The 11,883-nt window shown below is 34.4% G+C and overlaps 1 long non-coding RNA gene across 1 annotated transcript; it reads right to left on the minus strand.

Moving 5' to 3' along the window:
- Nucleotides 1–653: 653 nt before the first annotated feature.
- On the minus strand, nt 654–7,395 carry LOC127875303 (uncharacterized). Its single transcript, XR_008047350.1, has 3 exons — nt 6,936–7,395; nt 6,396–6,521; nt 654–2,982 (listed from the first exon to the last, which is right to left on the minus strand). It is a non-coding gene; the product is annotated as an uncharacterized LOC127875303 (long non-coding RNA).
- Between the last annotated feature and the right edge of the window lie 4,488 nt (nt 7,396–11,883).

Here is an 11,883-nt window from a genome sequence, read left to right on the forward strand (position 1 = left end):
TAATATAGCTTTATAAAAGAACATATTTAGATTTCAATGTCTATTATATTAATACCTCGCATCTACTAAATATAATTTCTATTCTAATAAAATTAATCGCTAAATGTTTACATTACTTTTAATATTCCGAATAGATATAGGAGTAACTAGTTAGTGAATACATACACTACGTGATGATAACTAGAGAGATAAATAAAGTAAAACTTGTCAAACAGTCAAACAAACAAGTGCGCTAGACAAAACACATAACAAACGCGCAATCCGGGGGTCACCGGATTGGAAACGGTAAAACAATGGTGGTTAAAACCGGTTTCTAGGAGCTCCGTAGCTCAAATTGCGCCCAGTATTAATAATTAAACATTTTTTAATGTAAATATAAATTTACCCTATAGAGTCACGGTTACAATATATTGCTATAAAAGAGGAAGCTTTTCATTTGAAAAACCATTTAACCGCATAATGGTTATATAGAGCAGAGCACAAGAACCCAAACTGTCTGATGCACGATGAAATTAAACGAAAACGATTATCAACTACATCTTGTCCTTACCTAAAATCTTTAGAGACGTAACATCATATAGTTTACGATTCAGATCATCGTGAAAATATTTCAAGCGAACAAATTGAAACATTAAAATAAAACACTAAAACAGTAACTTGCATGTTCAATTTAAGATACAATAATGTCAATATTTAAACATGTTAAAATATACTTTAAAATCAGTATGCAGAGTATAATTCATGTTAAAATAAGAAACAAATTCAGTGTACAACATTATACAATACACGATTCAAGTTATCAAAGTAAAAAAACTTTATCTCCACTTACATTCCGCTACATTTCAGCATAGATGTATACATGACTTTGTATTATTGTTTTCGGAATTTTAATGTTTCTTTGAACAAATTTAAACAAAGAAAATGCATAATTTAATTGGGCTTGGTCATCAACTGTTATTGCTTTAATTAAGTTGCTTAAATGATATTTGAGTATGTTAACAAAGGTTAAATGTTAAACTGTTAATAAAGATTAAAACAATTTGGAATAATGGAACTTAACTTAAAACTTATAACACAATTTTTACAAAATTTTCAGAACACAAATATAAAATATATTAAGTTCAAATTGAAACAAAAGGGTCAATCTTATTGTAACATCGACAAACATGATACGGAAATATTAATACATCTTTTTATGTAAACTTATAGTAGATTATCCTTAGTAGTGACAAATGTCCAAGAAAACGATGTTTTATTGTATTTTTCTTATTAATTAAGTTAAATGATAAATTATCAGAAATTCGATGACAACTGTAGAGTTTTGAAGTTTGACTTCATGAAAAGACATGCATTAAAAAAAGATACATATAATGAAATTTGAACATGTTTGTAACTTATGAATAATAAGTACCATCGCATGCGAAAAAACCTAATTAATTAATTGGACCATGATAAATGGACAAAATATTAAAACGGCATTGAACTATTAAGGCCTTATAATATAACATCAATAAAGCAATATCAGTTGACATCGAGTTTTTAATTTATTTTTTTCCAAGAAGGACTTTTGTTAAAGCCTGAATATACAAAATAAAAATAAAAATTAGTTTATCTAAATGTAATCTATGTAATCATTTAAAAATATCTTTTCACATGAAATCATGTGAACAAAATGGCAATTCCAAATGCAACATGCAAAACACTTTATTATATTACATCAGATATAGATAATCATACAAACGTATCATACATGCCAATCAGTAAGTTGATCTTAATGTCATAATAGAAAACTAGTTCACATGTCCTAGAGGACATAGTTTACCTTTACTCATAACCATGTAGATGGTGTTTGAGGCAAATTGAAATTTTTATTGGAGCAATTTTGGTTTGTGTCAGAGATGGGCATGCCTTCAAATTTGATCGATACTGTCTCGAATTTCTTTAAATCCTGGGTAGTCCGACGACAAAAATGCCAAAGCATTTGTTGGATTTGTAGAAGGTGTAATCTCGATATGACAAATAAAGTTGTCATCAATAATGCCTCGATATTTCACTAAACGATGCGCTGTAGGATTTTCAATCTCGCGAGGGCGATCCCAGTTGTGATCGATAATGTCTCGGATTACCTTATATCCCGGAAAGTCCATGACAACAATACCAAGGCAACCAATGCGATATCTGACTAAACAATGCCATGTAGGATTTGAACGCCTTGCTGTCTCTTGCGGACAATCTACTAACCAATGATTATAGCTCGTGAACGTTATGTACATTTCTTTCTTATCCCTTTGAGCTGAGGATGCCTTTTTTATGTTAGCTTTGATGCCATCTAACTTTTGTGAGAATGATCCTGGTTAATGGTTTTCACAGATGATAATTTTTCCATGTGTCATATTTCCATACTTCATCATATCATCGTTATCTTCGATATCATAGTCTGCCAGAATAATCATCTTCCCTCTTGCTTCGCCAAGGGTAGGCATTGATCTTTTTTTAAAGATATGACTAGAAAATTTCTCCAAGAAGGGTTTCAGCGCATCCCTAAAATCAAGTCCCTCAAGATTACTGTTTTCTTGTGCAATCCGTAAGATAACGCATTCACTTGGGTGCGTTTGAAGAAAGTTTACACAGCCGGTTAATGTATCTGTCAGCTTACATAGGTAATAGCCGCCGTGATTGAGTAACATATCATCTCTGGTTGCCTGACACCGAATGTCAAGAAATCGTATTCCCATATTCAGCTGAATGCATAATAACCAACTCTGACAGCTAACAAATAGTCCAGTGACTTTTCCATCATAAGCATAACTCATAGTAGCGTGTGTGCCAGGAATGGACAGCTCCGAAAGAAACTTAGAATCTGATACTCTCATCATCCAATCTTCATTATGTCTTTCTGGACCCGGATCTTCGGAAGAACACCAGAAATCAGGGTCCTTTGCTATTATATTACCCATGTCAAGGGTGTTACACGTTACGTGTCTGCAAGACAAAAAAAAAAACAATAGTAAGTTGATTATCAAATTGTATATGATATGATTCTTTTCATTTTTAATAAAGTGCACACAAGACGGTTATTGATAAATATGGAATTCAGTACTACAATTGACTTGACTACAGATAGGGATAATGTTTAATATGGCCTTAAAAGCCAAGACTTTTTAGCACGAACCTGTAAAGCACCATTTTAATAAGATTAATACACTTTAAGAAAGAAAAAAAGCAGCTGGACTCTAACAAGTGCTCTTTTGATTCAACGAATATTGCTTAAACCGCTAAGCTGCCAAGCCTAACACCCGTTTTATACTTTTTATTATTGATTTACAATATCTACAACAATACAACGGTATTAATAGATAGTTTCCAATTATTTAATCACTTCACTTTTGTAACATTTATAACTCTACTTAAAAAGATGATTACTAGTAAACGAAGCTGTATTTTCATTATTTGTCTACGTAATACGAGGTCTTTGCGTTTGCTCCATGATTAATAAAGTTCTCCGTTTTTTTTAAATTTTTGACAAAAACTTCATTTCGAAAATTCGCGAACAAGTCCCTTTACAATTGAAGTTTTCGATAATCAGTAAAATAACTATTTTAAATAGAAGTATTTTGGTGTTGGCTGTTTTTTTATTTCAACATGATGTTTCAAGTGGTTAAGCTTTTTAAACGTTTCATTTAAAAGTGACACATTTTGTAGTACTTGTAACATCTAAAACCACGGTCGAATGGTTTCTTTTAGCTATAACGTGTGATAAAGGACCTTTTTGTCAGTCAAGAAACAAGTAGCAGTCTGTGTGGGTACCACAATGCATAACAAGCTATTTGAATAGCTAACCTACATATTCTGTCGAAATCTACTAAATACTTGCACAATGTTCAGCAAGGACCTTCATGTTCTAAGTATAGGTGGTTCTATTTTCATAATTGACAAATTGCATTACATGTAAAGTAAAAAAAAAATACACATTTTTATTCAGTTTTCTTTTCAAGGAAACAACATTAGACAAATGTCTCGTTAGGTTGTCCATCGTCCATTGATGTGTCAGTGCAATTAATACAAATTAGAAATGCAAGATGTCTATCATTGTAAACTATAAATGTACTATATTATAGGTTGCAAAATTGCTACAATTGATATATGAGCATTAATAGTTAACCACCTAATTATTATGCTTAAAAGAATAATATTTTATACAAAATAACATGTTAATTGCTGTCAATTTTAAATATACTTATTTCCCATCGCGCTGTGTGAAGAATACCTTAGATGATATATGTAAGTTTGAATTGACATCCAACAATGGTAAAAACAATGCATTTTTAATTCGTGCGTTTAAAGTAAATAAATAGCAAACAAAGCAAGTATCGTGATCAGATTGGTTCTCCCTGACTACATGATTGTTATGGGTCTGTTCACACTGTAGTAGAATATGCCAAAGAAATAGAATTCATTTCACACGTTGTCTTTATAACAATCGGATTGTAATCAGTCAAAAGCCTATCCGCATTAACAGACGAAGCGAACGCATATTATTAAATATGTCACACTGCAAAACAACACACCAACACACAAGTATGAAGTATTCACATTCCATGCATCAACACTTATCCTGGGCACTTCAAGGTCGTATCAAGTTTCTGAAGTATCAACATATTTACTTTATCACGCACACACGACATGTGTAAAACCAACTTTTAAGTGTTCTGATTATTTTCAACAATAGCAAGGATGTAGCATAATGGAGGTTGGCTGTTTGAATAGATTCCAAAGACTGTGTGGTGGTACCAATCAAACCTGTTGGGTTAAGGAAGGTTTTCTTTTGAATTGTTTCCCACGACTGTGTATTGGTACCTGTCATAATTGTTCGGTCAAATCTCTCAATAACGACAGAAAAATCACATTCCAAATGCGCGTATAAAACGTTTGTATCAAATGTATTTTTGAATAAATGAATGACAATAGTTTACGTGTATATTAATCTCTTATTACCTATAATTGCAGTATTATATTGTCATAAGTATCGTCATATATTATAAGGATTAAGGGATAGGCTTCAAAGCAATTAGTTTGTAAAGAATTATGTTCCATTCGTAAAATATATTACAATATAACGTAAGCGATGTATCTACATTCATTTGTCAAGCGGATTAGATATTAGATGATCATGCAAATGTTTAATTCATATAACAACATTCTCTAATCAAAGCGCTGTAGGCGCTGAGGGCCTCGGGCTAGATTTAGTGTGACGTAAAATGCATTTAGGATGTTTCGTCCGAATTTCTCACTTTGTCCGAATTTCTACGGATTGACCATATCGGTTGAGTGCAGAAACTAAGAGACGTAAGAGAAAAGACAATATTTGTGTATATACTACAGTGTACATAGATGGTGGAGGACTACACAATACTGGTTGGGGGAACGATAACCTTTTGTTTAACTCTGCAGATCTGGTAGAGGTTCGTCTACATATTCGGTGAAGATATGCAGCAACAACAACAACGTGGCCGCAAAAAAAACCCCCTGATATTGTTGGCGTCAAATAAATCACTTTCAATAGAGTAAAAATGTTTCCTATTACATAATTAACAGATCAGGAAAAACACTCATACTTCCTTTGTAAAGTGTATACAAAAGAAAATCCAATAACCCTGATAAGGCCCAGTCCCACTATGATGCCGGAGGAGCCCCGGTGCGTGATCCGGCATCTACCGTGATGAAGCGGGTCTCCACCGGGATGAAGCAGGGAAAACTGGGGCTCCACTGGGAAAGTATTAAAATGTTTAATACCTCCGGAATGAACCGGGAGTCAACGGACAGGACCGGCAGCGACCGGCGTGGCATCGAGAACAACCAAGACGGCAACGGGAACAACCGGGACGGCACCGTAGCTCCACCGGGGCCCATACATACCCCGGTAGAGGTAAGGCAACGCGGTAAGGTGAAGCCCCGGTGTATGCCGACTAAGTCCCGGTATAGCTACGGTACATAAGTAAACCGGCGCTCTGCCGGGAAGCCACTGGCATTCACCGGAGCTCCGCCTGGGCATTACCGGCAACAACCGGGGTAAAACCGGGGTGTTGCCGTAGCTCTGCCGGGGTCTGATGCCGGGACGCTGCCGGCTTTCACCGGGGCTCAACCAGGGCATTACCGGAGACAACCGGGGCTCTGCCGGGGCTTCACCGGGATAAACCGTAGCCAGTACGGGGTTGAACGAGACTATGCCGGGCTGTTGACCGGCTTCAACCGGGGCGGCACCGGGAAATAGTGTGACCGCGTTAAAAAAATTATACGATTCATCCCGGTTCTCGCCGGTCGACCGGCGTTAGCAAACCGGGATGGACCGGGGCTCTACCGCCAATAGTGAGACTTGGGCTTAAAGAACGGTTTACATATTGTGTTCGTTGTCTCACGTAGAACTTTTCGAGCTCGATTTGCGCGTTCGATCTGCGCAGTGAAATACCATATCCGGTTACTTCGTCTATTTCCGAGAATAATGATAAGCCCCAGGCCAAAACCTGAAAGATATGACAACAATGAAGATGTGTAAGGGGAAACGTTCTACTGAATCAACACAGAACAAACACATTTTTGTATAAACTAATACTGAACTTCCATAAACTATATCATGGAAGAAATTTTCGTTCTGATCCACTGCTTAAACAACAGACAATCAAATTTTATCATTACATGATCAAAACAAGGCTCGCCGCCTCGGAACGGTCGATGTAAATAATTGAGGGTTTAAACCGGTTTTAGGGCTGACAAAACCTAACGCTTACCGAGAAAATAATCACATACCAAAATGATAAAGACATAACATAAACTCAGCATATATACGAAAATCTAATTACAACTTATTTTGAGTAACACAATCATTAATTATTTTGAGCTACACAAATCAAACTAAATCTTAATATTATTATATTTACCTTATCTTTTTTTCTAGTTTAATATGAGTTCACAATTCATTTACATGTACACGTTCAAACGCACTGTGTAATCTTTGTTCACTTTATTTGTAGTTTCGCTTTCATTGCTGATAATTTCAATGTGAACCATGCACACATTGTAAATGAACACTTTTTCAAAATGAAGTTTGTTAAAATATCTAAAAAAAATAAAAATGAACTAATAAACCATACACACTATCAACATAAACAGGTACATGTATTACATTTAACAAAAGTGTCCCCTCTGAATAACATCTTAGTCAATCACATTTACTCATTTCAAACAAAGAGATGTACACTACTGAACTACGTACATTTCCTAGATTGCCTTAAGAGCACTCTTAACAATATCCGCTCAAGTTCTAACATGCAGTAAAACGATTTATACGTTAGTTCCTTAGATTTCCATTGCCAATTAATAACAATAACAAGACGCACTTAATCTTGCCATTGATAGACCGGATTTCGTCGACAAAGTCCCGTCCTAAGAGGTTTGCAGCATTCGACAAATTATGCGTACTTGGTTACAAGAGTATTTAATACATGTATAGCAATAACATTTATTTTGTGTGCTCCGATATTTGTCTTATTCAAATCGAATCACAAAGATATGCACAAAATGGAAATATCCGATGTACTTTTTACAGTTCAATATTAGTATAATATCAGGTATTGCCATATTTCACTATGCTCTGCACGAAGTAATTCAGATGTCCTGTCGAATTATTAATAAAATTGTCTGGTTTACATCCCGAGATTACAGTGTTAGTTCTAGCAAACGCCAATCAATGGTTCCCACCAGCATTGATTTCACAATAACGGCTGTAGGTTTAAATAATGAAGGAAATATGTGCTGTTGAGTAGTATGCAACTATTAAATGCTGTTTTTCAATAAAATTAGGAACTTGGCTGGCGCGTTCTTCAAGTTTTCATGCCCAGGAAGTAAAGTTACCAGTATTCAAAATTTACTTATACACCCATTTCGCACGCATCTTTTATCGTTTTCAAAATATACGAAACAAAAGAAAGTTGCACTAAACATCTAATGACGTCGTGAAAATTAACATAAACACGTATTTGTCCCTAAATTGAGACAATTGCTACCACTGAATGAAGAAAAATGATATCCTAGATCTAGTAACACAGCTACGATATATTGTTTTGTTGGGAAAACCATGATATAGCTTGTAAAACATACAGTCATTTAAATATTGCAATTCGTTTTTGCTCTAATGTGTTACCCGTTTGTAATTACGTTTGACCGAAATTACAATTACGCATTATTTCTTCAAAATATATAACTAAAAACTATGGTTAAATGAACAATTATAAAGAATTGTTGACCATATTCTACAAACACATGAGAATATCTTTATAACTTTCTGAAATATAAACAATAGCTTTCAAAAAAGCCTGTTCAGTGATATGTTAATGTTTGTTTTTATTTGATAAATCATGTTAAAAAATTGATTTATTGTGTGATTGCTCTTGTGTTAAATATATAACAAGACTGTCTGTTTCATATGTTATCTTAACCGCTGTCGATTTAGCCACACCTCGGCACATTTGTCCAAGAACTGGGAATGCTACTATACACGGTTCTCACCGCGGCACATTTGTACAAGAACTGGGAATGATACTATACACGGTTCTAACCGCGGCACATTTGTCCAAGAACTGGGAATGATACTATACACGGTTCTAACCGCGGCACATTTGTCCAAGAACTGGGAATGATACTATACACGGTTCTAACCGCGGCACATTTGTCCAAGAACTGGGAATGATACTAAACACGGTTCTAACCGCGGTCAAGACTGAGCATGTGAGACATTTTAGGAAGCTTCGTGAAAAATATCAGGAGTTCGGACCATCTATGCATGCCCACAAACGAACAACCCGCTTCATTATTCTCCCGTGATTCATGCCAATTGATGCCATATGGTTTGAAATGTTGTGTTAAGTTTTAAAGTAATATCTAAACGATTATTGTTAAACTTTTGAGAAAACATATTATTGTCCTTATAGAATAAAAACTCATATTCGATTAATATTTCTTGAAGGCATATTCTATATTTATGGAGTATTCCTTAAGCTGTACAAGGAATATTTTCAAGAAAGCAACTGTACCGCCCTACCGAAACAATATTTATTTGGTAGAAATGTAGTGGCGCGTAGACGGTTCAAGGAGTTGCCGAAAATGTTTAAAAGCATTCTCGAAAACAATATATTTAAATTTAACAAAACACACACACTTGTTAGTCAAGTGCGGTAGATAATTATGTTTTCAGCAGATTTTTCTGAATATGATTGGCCTTCTTAGAATCCTCTATTGAGGTCTTTGAAATGCTCGCTTTTTTATAAAGAAACAGACGGGGATCCTTATCTATTTCTGAATACATACTTATGCTGCTAATAAAGAAAGTCATAATCCGACAAAGTGGTCTTCATATGTAGACCAGTTAATGGTCGATTTTATCCCATCATCAGACGTGCATTGTCGAAATAAACCACTGTGGAATAAACTTTCCTCTATTTCGGCAGTGCTGAAATATAGCTGTCACGCGCAGCGGAGAATGGTCATATTACTCGGAATCAACTATACAGTAATCATTTTTAGTAAAATCGAATGAGATTCAACAAAACAAACAATTTGATACCAAGATGTAATATATTTTTAACACAGAATGCAACTCAAAAAGCAAAAAAACATTATTTACAAATATTAAGTGCGCGTACTCGTGACGTCATTATTAACACGTCATACGACACAATGCATGTTCTTTCACGCTACATTTGCAGTTGCTTAGTGTGTTTTTTTATTATTTCTTAAAATCGGGGATGTAGAGGTATGATAAACAGAAAAACAGGTTAGTTACTGATATTTTTTGTAATGTATTAGGCTCGGCACGATTAAAATAATGAAACAATGTTTGCTTAAAATAACTAAGGGATTTTCCGTGTAATTCGATTTTCCTATTCTATTTTAAAAGAAATAATTTACGACTATGAAAATTGATGGGATAAATCGAATTCTAGGTCGGTGCCGAATAAAGCAAAGTTTATTTTTCTCGGCAAGAAAATATGAACCATTCGCTAAAGCTCGTGGTTCAGATTTTCTAAGCCTCGCAAAATAAACTTTGCTTTATTCGGCACCGACCTAGTATTCTCTATATCGCTTACAAAGAACCGTTCATTTAGCACAAGTAATGCATCTACAATGCAAGAAAGTGATGAGTGATTGATTTTGTGGCGATATTTACCCTAACACCATTTTTACTTACGTTAATTTTTTTTTTGTATATTGTTCCTTTTAGTTTATATATTAATAGCGTCCTTAGATTTCCGGTAAGCGTGGTCGTGGTTTTATTCATTATCGAAAAATACACATATAAAAGTATCGTTGTGTGTTGTTTTTATATCCATTTCTCCCGACTTCGTCGATTTAACATCGTGAAATCAGCATTTAAAATATGTTATTAACATATCATTAGAGACATTGAGCACATAGAGACTGACTATCCTTTTTACACGTTCTTAGAGCCTTGAACTTAAATTCCTACCCATCAGCAGCTCGGGTCGCTAATAGTTTATGGTTTATATATCCCGTACCTTCATACACACATTGTTAAGCACTTTAAGGTTCCATACCTAGGGCACGAAATCAATACTGACACGAAGTCATTTTAACGTGACCATAGGTTTTGACTAGGAGTCGTGTATTTAATAAAATAGTTAGAGGACTATATGAGCATAGGTGTAGACCTGAGGTCATAGGTTTAAATATACAGAACGCGAGGTTAGAGGTATATAGCATTGTGATTATTATTGATTTACTGTTTAAACCCAATTATTTATTTAATATTGAATCATGACGTAATGTAGCTGAAGGAAAATTATATTATATTTCATTGTATTTTTAAACGTCTGAACCATACTATTAAGACCGACGCTCCATCGATAACACGTTACAATTTGAAGGTACGATCAGGTCTAATAATGCTTTATTTGTGTCGCAATGTTAACTGCAATGCAGAGCCCTTTGTTGATGCTTTGTATCAATGACTTTCTTCTTTTAATGCAAAATGGATAACGCACGAGCGATAACTGGAACATGAAGCTGAATAACAACTGATGTTGATCGGTCATTACATGAGTTTGCTTTTGAATATGTCAAAAAGATCTACAGTAGCATAGTTTGATGTACAAACCTGGGGTTCTGGTTCATTATTCCATATATTTGACTGGAAATGTAATTGTTATGGTCACATATTTTTTTCCAGAAACAAATGGTTATTTTTGCTTTAATATTGCTTTAATTTTAACCTCAGTGTTGTAACAAATCGACACGATTAGTGTTAGATTGATGACAACTAGAGTCTCCAACCTAAATAATGACACAGATTAGCGTTTCTGATTAAGGGCAACTACTTTGGTGTTTTCGTGAGACCTCGTTTCAAATACGAATCTTATTTTCAAAGAAAAACTGTGCAAGACTTGTAAACTTTGAATGCGAAATAAAGTGTATGGCCTCAATAAGTTCACAGTGCAAATTCATTCCTATACAAAAAATGGCACCTATCTTAACAGTTTCCTACTTTTTCTTCATTATGTACTTTTTGCATTTTTTTTACAGTAACTCCTATGTGATTGGTCTAATGTTTCTTATATCAGATATCACTGTTTTTTTTCCATATACATACACTGAACCAGATTGTTGAAGAAGGAGAAAGATTTAATCGTGATCAATTCAATTTGTACATGTTTTTCTTTACTCACAAAAGCCAATATATCTAATATGTGTACCACAATTTGAACTATTTTAGTGTTCATATGTTAATATATGGTTTAATACAGTTTAGGAACAAAATCGATGGATATCGTTTCAAACTTATTCAAAAATATTTTTTTTTTGCTTATTTGCTTA

This window comes from Dreissena polymorpha, chromosome 3 (assembly GCF_020536995.1).
Source record: "Dreissena polymorpha isolate Duluth1 chromosome 3, UMN_Dpol_1.0, whole genome shotgun sequence".
Lineage (NCBI taxonomy): Eukaryota > Metazoa > Mollusca > Bivalvia > Myida > Dreissenidae > Dreissena > Dreissena polymorpha.